The 18,313-nt window shown below is 42.2% G+C and overlaps 1 long non-coding RNA gene across 1 annotated transcript in view; it reads left to right on the top strand.

Annotated features, from left to right (window-relative positions):
• Positions 1 to 698: 698 nt before the first annotated feature.
• Positions 699 to 18,313, top strand: part of LOC104273281 — a 29,372-nt gene continuing 11,757 nt past the window's right edge. The window contains exon 1 of the long non-coding RNA XR_717810.1: positions 699 to 796. This is a non-coding gene — a long non-coding RNA (uncharacterized LOC104273281). The remainder of the gene's footprint in view (positions 797 to 18,313) is intronic.

The following is an 18,313-nucleotide window of genomic DNA, read 5'->3' as shown; positions in this document are numbered from 1 at the left end:
CTGTCTCCTCAGGGAGAACAGCTGAGCCAAACTGAGAAGCTGTGAGAAGGAGACTTACCTGCTATATTGCAGAGCAGCTTTACTTGAAAATTAATGTGAGGCTATTGCTGTGTATCCATTCTGCTGTCAAATTTTGCTAGGGTTTGACTAGAGTAGAAACACCTCTTAAGTGTTGTGAGCTGATAGCTTTGATTTTATTGCTCTCTTTGAGTTTTCTTTATTTCCTACTTTCACTTTTGAGAACAAATACGTTAGTGTAATGTAGACATTGAACTTCTGATCTGAGAAACCTGACTAAAATATCTAAGCAGATGGCATTTCTAGGTTATCTTGATTATTTTCTATTATTAAATAGAAGCTGAAAGCAAGTGAAGTGCACTTAATGGAAACTTGCAAGTTTATTGCCTCAGCCTGCAGACCTTTTACTTTTCGTCTAAGCACTATGTGTGTTTGTTTTGTTTTTTGGGTGGATAAACTTTTTGTCAAATTAATGACTAATCCTTATCATACTCGTGTTCGTCTTTACAATTAAGTGTCTTTTAATTGTATGGTGACTGGTGGGCGTACCAGTCATGAGTACATTTCGGAATTCAGATTCTTAATTTTCTCTCACTGCTGGTAGCAGGAATTTGCTGTGAACAGGGCATTATATTCTGGTTGGATACCCATTGTAATTAAATTATCATCTTTGTCTATGTTCAGTGAACCTTTCTTTGAGTAACTTCTGAAAGAATGCGCCTTTTTGCACTTTGGGGAAAATCTGAACTCTGAGGAAAAGGGAGGAAGATGGAGCAAAGTAAACATTTTGAGGCCTGCTAGGCTTTCCTTGTAGGTTTGGCTAATGGATTATGGTCAAGGCATAGTTGTGTTCTACTGCAGAATACAATAGCTTGCTTGTTTTCTTTTACTCTGGACTGGAATCTCTTAATCCCCTCCGACTCAAGCATGAGTATCACATGATTTGGAGGTGTTTGGTTAACGTGCTTCGCTGCTGCAGAGCATCCCTGTGCATAACAGAGGAATAAATTGGGCCTGCAGAGAGAAGCCACATGGAAATTTTCAGGTTTTGGAGATCGATGTCAAAGTGTTTAGTGTTTTGTTACCGGGTCGTGCTCTGGCAAAACCAAGGGGAAGCATTTGGTTGGTTAGACCTCTGAGTAAAGAGTTGAGATTTTGGCTCTAAACCTCCTAATTTGTGATAAAAAGGACTATAACTTCAATCTGCTGATAGTATACCTACATGTTCAGTATACTTACAAATGCTCAGACCAGGTATTGGGGTATTTGCACGGAAAACTCCTTGCAGGAAAACTGGTGGAAAATCTTATTGCGGTTCCTCCTTTTAGAATCTGTGGCCATATGGGACATCAGTGGATGTATAGCTGTCTAAGTAATACTCATAAACCCTTGTTAAAGAATAATAAATATTCATTAACAGATAATTTAAGAAAATAGCTTCTAGTATAGCTGTATAATGGTACCAGCATGCCTGTCATGTTGCTTTTCCGCCACCCCCCCTTCAGTTTTGCAGGCTTTAGTAGTTGCAGTCAATGTCCTCTGCATGTCAAACTGGAATTTTAGCTTTGAAATGACAGGGTGAATGCTGATACTTGATGAGGGTAACTGCGGAACACTGATCTAGTGAGAGGGCTGGACCAAATGAGTGTGTTGTTGGGGTTTTCTAAAATAGAATTCCCTGAAATGCTGAAATACGGTAATGAACTGAGGATGGTAGAGAAACCTCCAGTGATTTAGGAGATGCTGATCTTGCCTCTTGGTGCTGCTTTTGCAGAATTTGGCACGTTAAGTGCGGGATTGCTGGTGCTTTGCTTGGAGTGGCTTCACTAACTGATTCTCCCAGCAGCTGAATCCTGCTTCTTCCCAAGCTGTTTCCCTCGCATCAAAAGAAATGCAAAACCAATTGGGGGGCTCTAGTCATGGAGGCTTTGTGCTTAGCTCATTACTCCAGGCAAATTATCTTTTGCTTCTCAAGTGTTGACTGGTAGCCTGGTTTAAGAGCTGTCGAGCTTTCAACTGCTGGGTCATTCTGACTCCTCTGCAATACTTGCATTTCTTAAGTATTTCTTCCTCTGAACTCTTGACAGGCTGGCGATAACCTGACAGTGAAAGGGTTGAAGGATGGGAAATCTATAGTAATTCCCTGAGTAAAAAAAAAAAGCAGTGCCCAGCCTGCTGGTGTAATTAGCTTGGAGCAGGAAGCAGTTTCAAAACCTGCTTGATGCGATGCTCACCCACAGAGGGTGGTTCGGGCATCGCTGTCACTGCGCTGGCCGATGCTGGAACCTGAAGGGGCAGGGTGTGGTGCTCCTGTGGAGGACTCAGCCTGGGGGTTGTGGACAGAGGATGGAAGAATTGAGCTTCATTTGACAAGGGTAAGATTGGTAAAACAAGGACAATAAGAGCTATTGCTTGCTTTCATTATTTTTTGAAGACTAGTTTTCTAACGAGCTGTTTGTCTAAGGTACGGGTTCAGGTGCTCCTGTCCTTTGTGAGGGTCACACCCAGGAGGAGAATAGGAGCAGTCCTATTAAAATTAATAGTGCTGTTGCATCATTCTCTAGACTGCCGTGCTCTCATTCAGCACTAAGGTATGAAGACTTTTCCTCTTGCATAAGACAACTTGATTTGTTCTGGTGGGGAAGGAAACAATTTGGCAGCTCCCTCAAGAGTAAGCTGCGTGCTGCTGTGCCCTGTAGCTTCTTTTCCTAAATGTTTACTATGTATGTACACCTGCTTGAAACTGGACCACTGCTCCCGCATGGACAGCGATTTTTCTGCCAGCCCTTGCTGAATGCAGTTTCTGCACTTGCTTATAGACCTAGATGGTTTGATATTTAAATTAGAGACCTAATAGGGCTAAGCCTCACGTACTTGAATGTACTTCAAGAACCCCAAAATTGTGATACGGCTTCATCTACCTCGTCTTCTTTCAATTTGTAAGTATTTATAACAACTGCTACTGGTTTTTCTAGTTCTTCGAACAAAATTCGGGTTTTAGTCTCATTGTAAATACTACCATATATCAACCCCAGCAAACGAGGTCATGTACTGGTTAAGAAATAAAATATGCTGCAGAACCAGTAACATTTGTTATTGAGATAAATTGACTTTATCATTCGTTGTCTTTGGTAGATGAAGTACAACATGCCATGTTGAAAGTAGTGGGTCTTAAGTGACTTGAAAAGGGCAAAGAGGCACTTAAAGTTTTTGGATTTTGTTTGTTTGTTTTTGTTTGGTTTTTTGTTTGTTTGGGGGTTTTTTTGTGCAAGAATTACTTTATTAGAAGCAAGCTGGTGAGTTGGGGAGAATCTAGTTAAACTTGCAGTTTAAAGAAAGGCCTAATGTGAAAAAAACCTCCAAAAACTAATTTATGTGCATAAACTTTACAGTTTTTGTACTGACTCTTGCCAATGAAAGCATTCCTAGAGCTGGTTTGAATTTCCAGGTGCTGGGTTTGGAGCATGATAGATGCTTCTGCAGGTGCAGAGAACACTCAAGTCTGTTTGGGTAGGTTGGTGAGTCTTGGTACTTTTATTGTTGGAAGGACTTTTAGGAGTCTGAAGACGTTGCTGTGAAGCACGCTTGTGGTGCCGTTACGGCTGTAGCCAGCTGGGGTTTTTTATTGCTTGTAAAAGGTCAGCTTAGGAAATTTGTTGAATCAATGAACAGTAAACTTTAAACAGGTGTTGTAGCACTTGCTTTCTAGAATTGTAAACCTCCTTGTTTGGTGGTGGAAAACTTAGGAGGAAGAGTAGGGCCCCTGTGTGGGGTTAATGTTCTTAAGAGCTGTTTAACTATTTGTGGCTAGCAAAGATGCAAAAGGTGAGGGAATACCGAGGGCCAGTTCAGAGCAGGCTTGTTCAGCTGAGCAAAGATCAGTTGTGGTAAAACAGCTCAGTGCATCCAACATGTTTGTAAAGGAAACATTGTCAGCACCCAATTAGTCAGGCTTTGCCGTTGTCTTCTCTCCTAGGTGACTTTATGCTAAGTCTCGTTGAAAGACTTGACTTAGCAGAGCTTGTGCGTGTTGGAACAAATAGGATGGCTTGTAACTTGTCTGAAGAATCTGCTGATTGTTAGCTGACTTCTGAAGAGCCACTTCACCGGTCACCCCTCCAGAAATCATGCTGATGACTAGATTGCTTTGGTTTGGGGTTGTTTATTTAGTTGGTTTTTTTTTTTAATAACACTTTAACTCGAGCTCAGAAGAGTTTAAACAACATACTGATAGCTTCTTGCATACAAGGATGTGGAAGAGAAAGTTGTGAATCTTTATGTGAAGCTGGGAATCCATAGATCGTGCTGTGTGAGTGACAACTCGGCCTCTACGTGGAACTCAAAGCATCTTTGCCATGTTATAAAAAGCTTGTTGCCTGGTGCTGATCTGTTCGGTTGACACAGAGCTTTTTGTAACCTTTAAACTCTGCAAGTATAGAATAGGAATTTATCCTGTTAAAACCTGCATTTGTTTAAAGAGTTAGCTCTCACTTACCTGTGTCCTACATCTCTAGATCTATTATTTAAATTCCAAGGTGTGTGTCACGGTAAACTTACTGGGTAGGTAAGCTTTTCCTTTTACAGAAAGAAGTAAATGTGACCTGTAGCAAAAGACTGTGCCTGTCTTGTTACGCCTTTGTCATTCTTCAGTTTTATGTCCAGCACTGAACTTCTAAATTAAGGTTTAGGAGTTGGTCTGTGAGTGGATTTTTGCCTGTGAAATCCTGGAGATTTGTCCAAATACTGAGATGAAGAGTGTCTAACTTCAACCCTGCTGTGGCGGTGATGTCATTTATGTTAGGTATGTCAATTTTACAGGCTTTCTTTTTTGGGGGAGGAATGGGGAAAAGCCCTTACTGATGTCTCATCGAAACAAAACAGGCTGGGTGAATACTATAACATATACTGGTTATGTGGAATATCTTAAAAATGAATTGCTTAATGATGAAGTTGGTGGAGTGGAAGGGTCTGTAGGCTTCAATTCTGAAGTAAGAAATAACCCTTCTCCTTTGTGTTGTTAGGTTTGCCCTCCATTTACGTCTCATGGAATTTTTGAGGGGAGAAGCAGCAGATTTTTTGTGTAAACAGTAGACTTGGATTGTGTCCTTTCTTAGTGTTTTGAGGTAGCTTGGTGTAAAGTTTTCACAGAAATATTGCTTGTACTCAGCTGGTGGAATGGGAGTTGAGGTGAGTTAAATTCACAACTCAAATGTGGCTCTTTCTCTTCCTTCCAGCATTTTAATTCCTTGTCTTAAATGACTCAGTGTTCCTTGCAGACACATTTGAGGTAGAAGTCTGCAAGTTAACTTTTCTTTCAGTGTTGTGTCAGCCCGTTGCCGCTTTGGAGTTTTAACTTGCAGTCTTAGCGCTGCGTTCAGCATGACTAGACTGATGTACTCTGAAGGAGAATTTCTGGTACGGTGCTTCTAGTAGACCAGGGTTGTTGCAAGGAAAGTATTTAAGTGCTTCTGCAGTTTTGCTTCTGTAGGTAAAATGGTCTGTATCCTAAATTTGCTGGCTTAACCAGCCTTCCGTACGTAGCGTGCTGTCATCTAGGGTGGGTGCTGCATGATAGGGCTGCTTTGTGGATCATGGAGCTCTGGAGCTCTGCAGCACTGGGCTGTGGGGCTGAGTTTCTGGTACAGGAAAGCCTAAATGCTGAAAGGGTAGTCCCTCAATAATGCGACTCCTGAAACTGCTCTGTGTCTCTGTTAGACTGAGCTTGAAAGCACTGCCAGAACACAAAGCAATCCTAAGGTTTGCTCTGCTGCTGGCTGGCACTGGGCTGCGTACTGGTGGGGCTGCTGGAGTTGTACTTGAGAATGATGTAGGAAGTGGGAGCAGATGCATTCCTTTTTCTCAGAACTATTTTATTAATTATTAGCTGAAGCGGTTGAATTGCTGGTTTTTGTTTAGTCTTAGTGGTAGGGTTTGATATTTTACCTGATAAATGCTTGTGTGTGTTCCACAGATAAAATGTGCTTAGCCCTATGGGTTATGGAGTGGTGGATTATTGGATTTGTTGATGTTAAGGTATTTCAGTAATGAGAACTGATGCACTGAAATGTTGGACAGTTAGTTTGTAACTCTGTTTGTGTCCCTGAGCTACAAAAAAACACTACTTGTGAACTTGGCAAGTTAATAAAAAATGTACAAAACACAAATGTATGTATATCAGAGCCTTTTCCTAGAGCTAATAAAGCCTTCTTTGGTAACTGTACTCGAGCATTTTTTTCTTCTGGTTCTAACAAGACTAAAAATCTTTATTTCATACCTCTACAGTTAGAACCTCTGGCTCTTAGTTTTGAGGTTTTATCTTGACTGTAAGCAAACTGATTACCTGTCGGCTTATGGTAATGCTGAAAAGATGTGATTTGCTTCAAACTTCTGACAAGGAAAACAGAACGTCTGCATCGCTGTGTTTGTGCTGGTGTAAGTTACTTCAGAGTATTGGCAGATCTCTTCCGCGAGATCATGTATCAGTCTGTGAGGTAGGAGCTAGTCTGCCAGCACCTTTAATCTATTTTTGATTTGTCAAGATCTCGGAGGTAGAAACAAAAAGTGTTTTGTTCCGGCTATTCTCAGGAAGACTGGCACTCGAATGGCTTTCTGGTTGTCTGTTCACTTACTTCCTTGGCGCGCTGCTCTTGCCGAGTGAAGTGCACGGTTTTATGGAAGTGGAAGTTCAAAGGCTTTCATCTGTAGGTGGAATGTCTCATACTGTTAGTTTCTAGTGAAGTACAGGTTCGAACAGTTCCAAGCTCAACCTCATCAGCCAAAGTCAGTTGTAACTGTAAAATGAGGCTGTGCCAGGGCTGAATCGTAACTGCTGCCTTCCATCAGACCCTTGATGCTGTATCTCCTTTCCCTCAGTCGAATGAGAGAAGGATATGACCGAAGGCACTTCTTGATCAGTGTGGAAGAAGCTGTAGAGAACCAGTATCTCTGACAGAATATCCTGGAAATATTGCATCCAGGTTCTAGTTCTTTATATATATATAAATGATAAATCTTCATTGCTATTTGCAAGTGTCTAGGTACAGTAAAAAGTTCGAGTCTTTACCTCGCTGTATAATTTTCCTGTGGCCGTTTTCTGAAGCTCAGGGCTTTGCGTATCTCCTGCATATTAGAGCTGTGTGAGAATTTCCCTGACGCTTGCAGGTGAACCTGAAGTGGTCAGTTCATCTTTAAGTAGTTGAACCTGGTTTCCTACTGTTCATTCCATACTTCTCAGGTTTCTGTTTGCATTTACCTTAGGTAAGCAATAATAATTAACTCAAAGCATTGAACTGATTGAGTTATATTGGGAGAACAAACCAATAGCCATAACGCAATTAGCGTTATTGTAACTTCCTGGTAATGAAAATTCCACTAGTGGAATACTTGATTTAATTTTTAAGCTTTGAGAAATAGTGGCGGTGATAGAATGACTTTATAACAGACTCTCACTTAGGCAGCTACTTAATGCTAGCGAGAAGCTTAGGGTGTGTCGGAAGAATTGTAGTGACTTTCCAGCTGCTGAGGATACCAGCTGTTTATGCTAATATAGGGCATGTTTGGGGAGCTGCTTGTTCTTTGCATGTGAACACCAAAGAATGTGGGGTGCAGTATGGTTTTTAATTACTGATGCTTCCACGGACAGTCTGGATGACATTGTTTACTTCCTTCTAGTGATTCTGTCTTAGATGTATTTAAACTGGAAACTGTGGATGTTGCTGTCCTGTCCTCCCACCAGACTGCACAGTCGAATCAAGCATGTGTCTGTCTCCTGAAGTGGGTAGCCAAAATAGGTAAGAACTGCTCATGAGGTGATAGAATGTGGGACTTTTAAAAAGAGACAAAGTCAGACATGAAATCGGACTTTGGGTGAGAAAAATATTATTTAAGGTCTCTAGGGCAGTTTTTGTGTACAGTTGGTGTGGACGTGACACTAAGGATGCTTCCAGGAAAGGTGAAACTCTTGGCTGCAGATGGCCTTGACAGTTTTCTTGGCATGAAAACTTGGTTAACCAACACTGCTGTACAACTAGTGTTGATAAGCCTCTTAAGACCCCACTGAAAAGCTCTGAAGAGCTTTGTCTTGATGTGCTGTGCGAGGACAGCTCTTAGTTGTTGGAGAATGTAAGCGTGTGGCTAAACTTAAAACAGTAGCACTGTACAAGTCCGAATTGGTAAAGCTTCCCACCTGACAAGTGAGGGCATCGGTTCTATCCTGTTACCCTCTTAAATTGCACACCCCACGCTGGACCATTGTGCTTATTTTTTTTTTTGGCAGCGATTTGGTTGCTCTGCCAATCAGCTGGGAGGTTGATGGGTGTTAACCGCTGGGTCGTGCCTGGCTCAGGCAGTGCTTGCACGCGGATGCCCTTTGCACGCAGGGAGATGCTGTTCACTGGCAGAACTGGGTGTGCTGCTCTGTGTCAGTTCAGAAGCTTCTAGTATACTAAACTCACACCAAAGCAAGCTTTTGGTAGTGTATCCTACTGAATTTTCCATCAGTTTTGCAGGTACTGCCATGGGATTAGTATTGTGTCTTAAATACAGGTATTTTGAGGAGTTATTGAAGAATTTAAGATGAATACTTATATGCACAATAGTGCATTTAGAGCCTAGGATAACTGAGTGGCATTATGGCAGCTAGCTAAGATATTAATGGAATCATTCTAAATATATTTCTGCATTGCGTTCTCGACAGAGTGATTGTGACGCTAGGACTTGAACATGAATACATCTTGTGCGTGCACACTCACGTGAGAATTACAGAACAGCGCAGGCTAGGCTTGAAGGTAGTGTTTCTTTCGGTACAGTTTGGAGCATGGTGTGATAAGCTCTGCAGAAGTGGAGGTGAAGAGCTGAGCTGTTATTACTGCATTGATTTCCATACCTGGGCAAGGCCTGTACATGAGATGCATGCTGCTGGCACTCCCGTCCCCCCTCTTGTGGAGGACAAAATGACAGGCTTCAGTTCCTTGCTCTTGCTGCTTTAATTCTGCGTCAGGCTGCTGCTGGAGTAGCTTTGCTTCATGCTCCGGCAGCCTTGCTCGAGCTGTCAGTGTGGTCTGTGAACCCCAGTGGCGCAGCACTTGACTGAGCAGGGGAAGCCAGAGTAAGGATCACTGGCTGGTTCTCAAGTCTGACATCATATCCAAGAATTAGATGGCTCTCTTTCACCATGGGGCTAATGAAATAATTCCTACTGTGTTATTCATTAACTCACATTTCATTCAGTGCCTCCTAAGAGGATAACGAGTGTGTTAGAGGTGAACTTGCGTAAGACTTCTGACATCCTTTTGATAAGATAACTGAGTTAAGGCTGTGGCAAAGTTTAAGCGTGGCAGTGATGCCTCACTGTGGCAGGTGCCATGTGGCGTATGATGTTTCCTGACTTGAAAACTGATTTAATGGCTTTTTCTTTCACAGTTTAACAGCCTGCTTCTAAAGTTGTTGGAGAAATAGCTAGTGTCCAAATCTAGATAAAGGTCTGCCCTAGCATGGAGTGCACCCGACTGGCTGGCTGTATGGAAAACGGGATGCCCAGCCCTGCGGTGCTTCAAGGCAGGAGGGGGAGCCCAGCAAATAATGGGGGGACCTGTGACAATAAAAGTGTATGAGAGGGAAAAGCAAGTTGATGAAAAACAGCTGCTGCTGATTCATATAAAACATTTTAATACAGGAGCCTGTGGGTTTCTAGTTTTAGCATTAATGTAGCTTGAGACTGCATAAAATTTGAATATCTCTTAAATACTAGTGTTGTGCACTCTTCTCCCTCATGTATGCAACTGTCAGCTAAAACTGCACTATGCTGCTCTGCAAGAAAACTTTCAAGGGGAGAAAGATTACCTGATGCGCTAAGGGATTTTTACTGACTTTATGTTGCAAATAATAAGACTGGACACCTCTACCCCTAGCTGTGGGGCTGATGGTTTGAAAGGAGGCTGCGGGAGTTAGGTGTATTGGCTCTAACGCGGGTCCTTCATGGCCTGGGCTTCCTGGCAGACCTGGCTGTGGCTGTTGCTGAAGCTACCATGGCAAATGTGAGTACTGATCTGTTCTGGAGGCTTGCCAGGGAGTTCATCTCCCTCCAAAAGAGGTTTATCTGTGCTGTGCATTTGAGCTAATAAATGAATATAATCAGATTAAGCTGTTTGTGGGAGGAATGATGATTGGATATTCAAATGCCTGACTAATGGTCTGATCTTTTGGCTGTAGCCGTGAACGCGCTGGCATCAGTGCGGTTCATCCCCACGCGTAATAACCGAGATCACTTTAAGCGGAGGCTGCAATAGCCTTGGACACCTGAAGAAATCCAGAACTTCAGGGTGGCCCAGTAAGATCTTCAATTACCTGGTATTTGCAGAAGCACTGGGTGAGGGAATAGTGACTTTATGTGGGAAGAAGTTCTAGGTGGTGGTCTGGTGAGTCAAGTGTCTGCCATCCTGGAGAACTAGCTGTGTCCCTGCCCTGTTGTGGGTTGTGGCACTGGCTTAGGAGGTTGCTGGAAGCCTTTGCAGGTGTGTGTAGAGTTCAGGTTTTGATGTTAAGTACACAGCTTCAGGCTCGAGTGTTCATCTCTGCAGCTCAGACCCCAGCTAGTGGAGTTGTTTCCCAAGCACAGAGCATAATACTGTAAAAACTGGGAGTATTTGGATAACTCTACTTTAGATGTTTGTTCTGGGTACCAAAACTAGAAGATCCTTCTGATGCCTTGAACTCTTACTCTGCTTAGTTTCCCAGCGTTTTAGGAATACGTTATTAGTACTGCTTCACCATATGGGACCGTGAAAGCGGTGGTGAGCTCTGTGGATCTTTAGCAGAAGAGGCGCTGTAAAATGAGCAAAAAGATTGACTTCATTTACAACTCCACCCTGACTGCAAGCTTTATTCAAAATGAGTGTACTGAAAGGTTCTGGGTACAGGCAGCATTATCCATCTAGTTCAGGCAGTGAGAGTGGGGGGTTATGGGAGGGAAGGGCTGGAGGAGGAAATAAGGGATCAGAAATATTCCAAAAAAAGCTTCATAGGTGGCCATAGCACTTGTGTTTCCTAATGTGTAATTTCTTTGCTCCATGCTTTTTGTATATGGTTCTTTTAAGGTGCAGTTACAGGTTGATTTCCCTGGTATGCATGAGTGGTGAAAATATCTGCTGTGTCATTCGTACATGGGTCCCGGGCTGTCAGCTTTGCCTCTCTTGTTTACTTTATTGTGCAACTACCTGTAACAGCCTAGTCCAAAAATCCATCCCCGAAAGAATGCCTGCCCTGTCAAGGATCTCTTTCCTTACAGCAGAATTTACACACCAGTGCACTGACTTCTTGAGCTGTTGTAGGTGAAGTAGTAAAATACCTACAGAGGCCATTATGTCTTACTGGTTCTTGCAATATCTGTTTTTCAGCACCTGTGGTAATGGTAACGGGGAAAAAAAATCTTCAGTTAATGTCAAGCTTTAAGTTATTCAGACTTAATGTAGAAGCTGGGCTGGGAGTGCTGGTTCATGGATTTCACTGGTTATTCTGGAAGCCTTTGTCAGGGAAGACTTTCAAAGCAGTTCTGTTGGCTGCACCCGAAACTGATGCAGAGATGTTTTATTTCCAAGCTAATGACACAGATGTGATACTTTTAATGAAACGTACATACCTTGGCTCCTTGTACTTGGTTGACAGACTAATTTAAGGTTGCCAAGTAAACTTGAGTATGTAAAGATGGAATCTTTTGTCCAGGAAAGGAGTTTGGCTATTTCTTAAGCATTTGACTCTAGATGTACAAAACTGTATGCAAGCTCTTTCAGAAATACAGGCTGTGATTTCTGAGGTGGTTCCTACAGGAATCTGTTATTTATCTAAATTACAAATGCTTTTTTGTCTTGGCTCTGAGCATTTGCTTCTAGATTTGTCTTCGCATATAGATTTGTTACACCAACTGCACAACCTCTTGAAATAAAGGCTTACGATAAAAGTGAGGTAGACTTAAATATTCCGATTTTTCTTCTTATCTTTGTTGTTTTCCTCAGTTTTACTCAGTGTGAGGGCTTCCTTTGAGTATTTTTCTGAACTTAATTTAAGATTCCAACCTTAATATTGGAACGCGCTGTCTAGAAAGAAAGCACTTGGAGATATTAAAAGTCTGGCTGGGCAAGTCTTTGAGCAACTTGATCTAATTGGAGCTGTGTCAAGTAGGGCCTTGGACTAACCGATGTTCACTTGTCCCATTGAATTCAAATTTTTATTTTTTTTTTTGATATGTGTATCTATCCTGATTCTTTATGCTTTCTCATTTGAACTTAAAGGGACAGGAGTAACTTCTGCTTTTTTGTAATTGAATATTGAGTCTTGTTTCTGTGACTGACAGCACAGAAATCTCTGGTGTTGAATTTGAGCCTCAGAAGGAAAGCTTGCTGCAAAGTCCAGTCCTCCTGGACCTGATGTCAAGCTTCACTGCAGGCAGCTTTTATAGTTATGGGAAGGGAAGAATTTACAGCCCTTTTTTTGTTTTGGACTTTGATCAAGGTTGACACCTCTTACGATCTTTAAAGAGTGCCTGAGCAGACCGAGTCTCAGCGTTGTGTCCATACATTGTCAGCAGCTTCGTCCTGCCTGGTACATCGTGAAACAAGACATTGTCAGTTGGAGTCAGGATTTCTTGCTCTTTATCAGGAGCAAAACAGTAAGTTAAGAATAAAAACCCAAGTGCCCGGCCTCTTATTGCTCCTTATTGACGCTGTATCTATTTTTTTGTCAAAACTCGTGGTTTTGAATCTAAGCAAATGCAGCTTGAGTATCTTCTCCTCATGGGTTTCAGACAGACCTCTCGGAGTTCGTGTTCAGTGAGTACAGACATGGTTACCAGAGGGTACTTCAAATTGAAGGACAGAGAATAAAAATAGACCAATGTAGTTGATTTCCCATGATTTTTCCTGTGAAATGCTACTTCTTTGCATTTAATTGAAGATCGATATCTAAGTCACAGGTAAGAATTGAAGTGTTACAGATGCTTGACTTGGGCTCTTTTCACGTCTTCCAGCAAGCTCATGGACTAACATACACATGTTCTTGCCTGTCTTCATGAAATACAAATGGAGGGGGACATGCCAAATTTTACTTTAAGGGTGGTTATGAATCTCTGTTTCTTTAATGGAGGACTAAGTCTTGCTGACTGGTAACCATTCCAATGTGAAACAAAATTGCAGTGGACAACTGAAGTTTCCTGCGTACTGACATACATATTGTTTAAAAAAAAATTGAGTATTAAACCATACCTAAAATGAAAGTGTCCTTGCTTGATGCATCAGTAACAGAATTAACTGTTGAACTGCGCTCGCCTCTAGAGTATCTGTGGGAAAGGTGTGGATGTGTTGTGTTTAGGTAGCTTGCTGAAGAGCCTAAACTTTGTTTCTTTAAAATGATGATTTGTCTCTTAATTACAACCAAGTCTGTTTTAGTAAACTAGAGTTGTTCTGAGTCACACGGGGAAGGAGTGGATGTTCTCTAAAGGATAAAACACTTGAATGATGACTTGTGTTTTTTGTATTCTAGTGTTCCTGCTTCTCAGGGTTTGTTATATCCACCAATGTGAATGAGTTTCTCCAGGGAAAATAGAGAGAGGTTTTAACTCAGAGTTTGCCTGACTTGAATGAATCCGCACTGAACCAAATGTTGGGGGAAAGCGTGTTCTGGATAGTTGCATTAGAGTTCACCGGGACATGAGCATCTGTATATACAGAATTCCTGCAGCAGTTCAACCTGAGAAACAAAGGCTGCTGTGGATTAAGTGCTTCTCATGATCATCTGTTGGGGTTACTATCTTGGACTAATAATTTGTTGTGCCTTTTTTTAAAAGGACATTTAGTATAAAATAGGATGCTGGAGTAATACCTCCTTTTTGGTAAAAACTAATCGGCTATACAGAACTTGGTGTGGGTTGACTTAAGTGAGCAGGTAGAAAATCCAGACTGAAATCTCCGTGTTCCCCAGAGAAGCTCGTTCCTGTTGGTTCATCTTGCTGTTGAAACAGGGCTTTGAGAGGAGACACAGTTCTCGGATAGGATTGATTCGTTTTGCCATGTAAGGCAGATATCTGCTGGCATCCTCCTAGGGAAGCTTTGAACATTTAGGTCAATGGATTTTTAACTTTAAATCTGGAAGGGTAGAGGGCAGCGATGATCTGTGGCTGGTAAATATTACCAGGGTGTATGTCAGACCTCGTTTCACTAGCAGAGTTGCAGTCTGTTGCAGAACTTGATTTCAATCCTATCTGCAGCTCGGTGTTTTGATATTCATGTGTGCCTTAAACAACCACAAAACCCTCTTTGGTCCTTCTCTGAAGTTCATATTTAACTTTGGCTTTGTGCTGTTTAGCTTTTTAGAATAAGCATATTCTGTTAATCCAAGTATATCCTGGCTCTGAATATCTGTGCTGCTTCAGTGTGAACTGACAAACTTGTTATACCTCCAATATTATGGATGTTGTTCTACAGAGGAGAGATTGTAGGGAGTTGTGACTAAACTCAGCCTCCCTAAATATTCTGGAAAAATGACTTCAGAAATTGTAATTGTTTTTGCCTTCGACGTGTTCAAGATTTGAACAAGATGGTTACATAGCTTGTTCTCTTGGTTTAGTAGCTGAAGGGCTGCTGGACTTAAAAATATATAAGCTTTAAAAAAATATACATAGTAGAGCCAACTGGTTCTGAACCACCACTGTTGTGCTTTGCAGCGTGACAAAATTACCTAATCTATTGAAGACCTAAGTACTCAGTACTGGATACTCACAGTGTGTGTAATTGATCTTCAGAACTAGTTACGGAAACAGAAACACATTAAGGGTAGCTGCAGATTTCTTTAGGCGATGTTAAGAGATGCGAGACAGCTTACTGTGCCTCCTGCCTCCCACATCAAAGAGGAGCCGTGTCCAAACGCGGTTTCAATCCGTGCTGTTTGATTAAGCGACATGCAGTCTCGACTGCTCAGAGCTCTCCTCCCTAGTTCAGTCAGCACACAGCTCCGTCCTTTCCCAGCCGATGTCTGTAGGACCCTTTTTAAGACTCCTGGTCTGCTTGTCTTTTATTTTAATTTTCTCCAGGTCTTCTTTAAGTGCGACTTGCAAATGGAAAGCAGGATTTTGCCAGTTATGTTTTCCTGCTTTCAGACGTAACTATGATGTTCCATGAATGGAAAAAGATGGGAATAAACAACTGTGTTAATATTTGGAAGATGTTGAAGTGATCTAACTGTAGGAGCAAAAGTAGTTGCTCTCCCTGTTTTTTCTCCTAGCTTTAGAGAACTGAATCAGCTGAGCAAAGAAAGGACATCAAGGAGCAGATCTGGAGGCAGTGTGCTGGTAGATCAGCCAAACCAGTTTGTCCCTTGTGATCTAAACATAGGAAGCCTCCTTAATTGGGGAAGGCATCTGAGTTCAGCGTATGTCTTACTAGATGTAGGATCACTGCTGTGCCTAGCCAAAGGGCAATGTGAGCCCGAGTCCTGTTCCTCTCTGTAGAAAACTTGACTGGTAAACAGAGCGTGCTGCTGAAACCTTGAAGTCCAAACTGGGAACGGGTTGATGCAATAACCAGTTGGTGCTAGTCTGGAAGGGGTTAGCTGCTCAGATGGACGGAAGGCAGTAACCTGTTCTGGTAAATCACGTGTCTGGCCTTAAACTGGAACTTGCTCTCTAAATAGGAGCTAGTAGGAGATTCCTTATGCTCTCTTAAGCTGCTGGTGTTTCCTTACTCAGCTCTTGCTGGTCTCCTTATCATGCACAAGCACACATGGTTTAATCTCTTCGTAATTTGACTTTTGCCTTAAAGTATTTACACATTTTACGTGCTCAGTTGAACAGTGAGTGCTTGTCGATGCCTTGAGTGATGCCCAAATGAGTCTTTGGACTGTTCTGTAGAAAACAGCTATTTATGATCCTAGAAAAGCTAGCTTGATCCTTGATTAACTCCTGAAATGTGGAATTTAGGTGGTCAGTTCGTAAAAAGAGATCTCTTGTGTCTAAATAAGGCTGGCTCTCTCCCTAGATCAGCTCTTTTAATATGGTTACTTGAGTTGCTTGTTACCAGGATTTTTTGCATATGCTAATAAACACCTGAACTCAATGTGTTCCTTGTAGTGAATTAAGTTACTATGTTACCCTGTAAATAAACAGCAGTGCTAATGCTGTGATCAAACATACTTATCCCCTGCCGCGGGTGGAAAAGAGCAGTTCTTCATCCCTGAGCTCCCAGATGCTGGCAGTGATGTTGTTGCTGTGTGTTACACCTAAACCCTGCCAGCTCCTGGTGGTAAAGGGTACAGCTGTGAGCCGAACGGCTCCAATGCAGGTCAGGCCTTCTGGAGGCTAACTGGTATTTGAGTTGTAAACTCTGCCATTTAAACTTAGCCTGCTTAACACTTTGAGCAGTAAATACATAAGTTTAAGAGATGAGCGACATAACTGACTTTTTCTGTAAAGAAAATGTCGCTTCTGCAGGTGTCAAAGGGATTCTTAAGCTGCTTCAAATTCTGTAAATTCTAAATGTCACGCACTTGCTTTCAGGCTATGCTTTTCAACAGCGTGTCCTCTGGAAGCAAAAAACATCTACAGTATTGCAGAGTAGTGACTCTATAACCTGACTTCTTTCTGTATTAGTTTTGGGTTGCCTCTAGGAGTTGGAGTATGCTACGAAGGGTCTGAAATGTCAAAGTTGGTGTAAGATAAGGAAGGGGAGGAATAGGGGAGCAGTACCCTTTCTGCTGACTCGCCATGTTTCAGGGAATGCAAATGTAGTCTGTTGTTAGAGCAAAAAATACCTTAAATGTCACATGGGGGGAAATAAAAGGCACTTTTGGAGCATGCCACAATTTTCCCAAGCGTTGGGCCGTTTGAAATGGTTAAGTTTCCCACTTGGATAAAGTAGTCCGGTGTAAGTCATCAAACACCGAGCCTCTCAAATGACCTCCTTGTCCTAGGTGAAGCTCCTGAAGGTGGGTATGAAACTTGCCCACATGGCTTCCTTGACAGACCAGGTTTTTTTCAGTGCAGTTTAGGAATTAATGGATTAAAGCTGTACTCTGTAATTGCATCGGGCAAGCTGTGTGGTATAAGCCGTGTCTCGTCATAGGCTTCGATAACGGGAAAGAGCCCGTTTGTGGCTGTTGTAGCTCATCAGTGCTGGTGCTCTGAGCCTCTGCGAGGGGCTGAGATTTCCGTTACGGACACCTTGTAATAACCTTAATGCTTTGAGAAACGAATGTTTATTCATAACGGGTACTTGGTATTTCAAGAAAGTCATCATATGATGAAAACATGGAGCAGTGTTTTGATAAAGAGGTTTGAAAAGCTTGGTGCCAGATAAAGTATGATGAAAATGAGGTCAGCTTACACACTTCAGAGCTTACAGCTGTAACTCCATGTCTGGTGTCCCAAAGTAATTTAACGGGGGAAAAAAAAATCTCATGGGACTGTAACTTGAAACTCCAGAGGAGTCTCCCAATTGGATTTGCTTCTTGGTTCCTACTGTTTTCAAAACTTTTTTTTTATTACTTGCAGCTTTCTGTAGTATTGCATTGACTGGCGATAAAATACAACGTGTAAGGAACAACGTGTGATGCTGCTCTCCTGGAAGAGGAGCTGTCCCTTCCCAGCGTGCATCCGCTTAGCAGAAAGTTAAAGCAAAATGCCCAGAGGAGGGAAGGGGCATGAGGAAGTGTTTTGGGAGGATGAGTAAAACCTTTGCAACTTGGAATATCCCTGTTTGTTGCCTTTCTTCTAGAAAGGAAGAAATAGGGGAGGGAGCGTGACTCATGGCAGATGGGCTGTGAGGATCTTAGTGGAAAAATGGGAAGTATGAGGAGCAAATTATTCCTGTCTTACTCTCTTTTGCCATTTCAAATGGAAACTTTTGCTGCCTGGTCTCAATCCGTTGCTTTTCAGTCTCCGTTGCTTTTTGTTCCCTAACTTCAGTCTAATATTGCCCTACTTTTTATAGCCCTTCAGTTACCTCCTGACATAGTGTTCCCTCCATAGCACACTTGGTCACCTTCTCTAGTGTAGAGCCCACCCAAGTGTGAATTTCCGCTGGCTCAGGCCCTGGTGAGTGTCCTGTGTCCTGTCAGCTTTCGGATGTCACTGCTAGATTGGGATCCCATCCTTGCAGATCTCTCCACAGTTCAGACTGATCTGTGTAGCTCGTTGGTCCTTCTTGGTAGATGTTACTTGTCTATTATATAGATAAAATAAAGGGCTGTGGAATAATTGAAATAGAATGATAAGAATGGGTTGTTAATTTGAGCTTTGAACTTCCAGTGGTTCATC

The sequence above is a fragment of the Apaloderma vittatum genome, unplaced genomic scaffold, assembly GCF_000703405.1.
Source record: "Apaloderma vittatum isolate BGI_N311 unplaced genomic scaffold, ASM70340v1 scaffold37204, whole genome shotgun sequence".
Taxonomy (NCBI): Eukaryota; Metazoa; Chordata; class Aves; order Trogoniformes; family Trogonidae; genus Apaloderma; species Apaloderma vittatum.
This window is presented reverse-complemented; position numbering and strand designations above follow the sequence as displayed.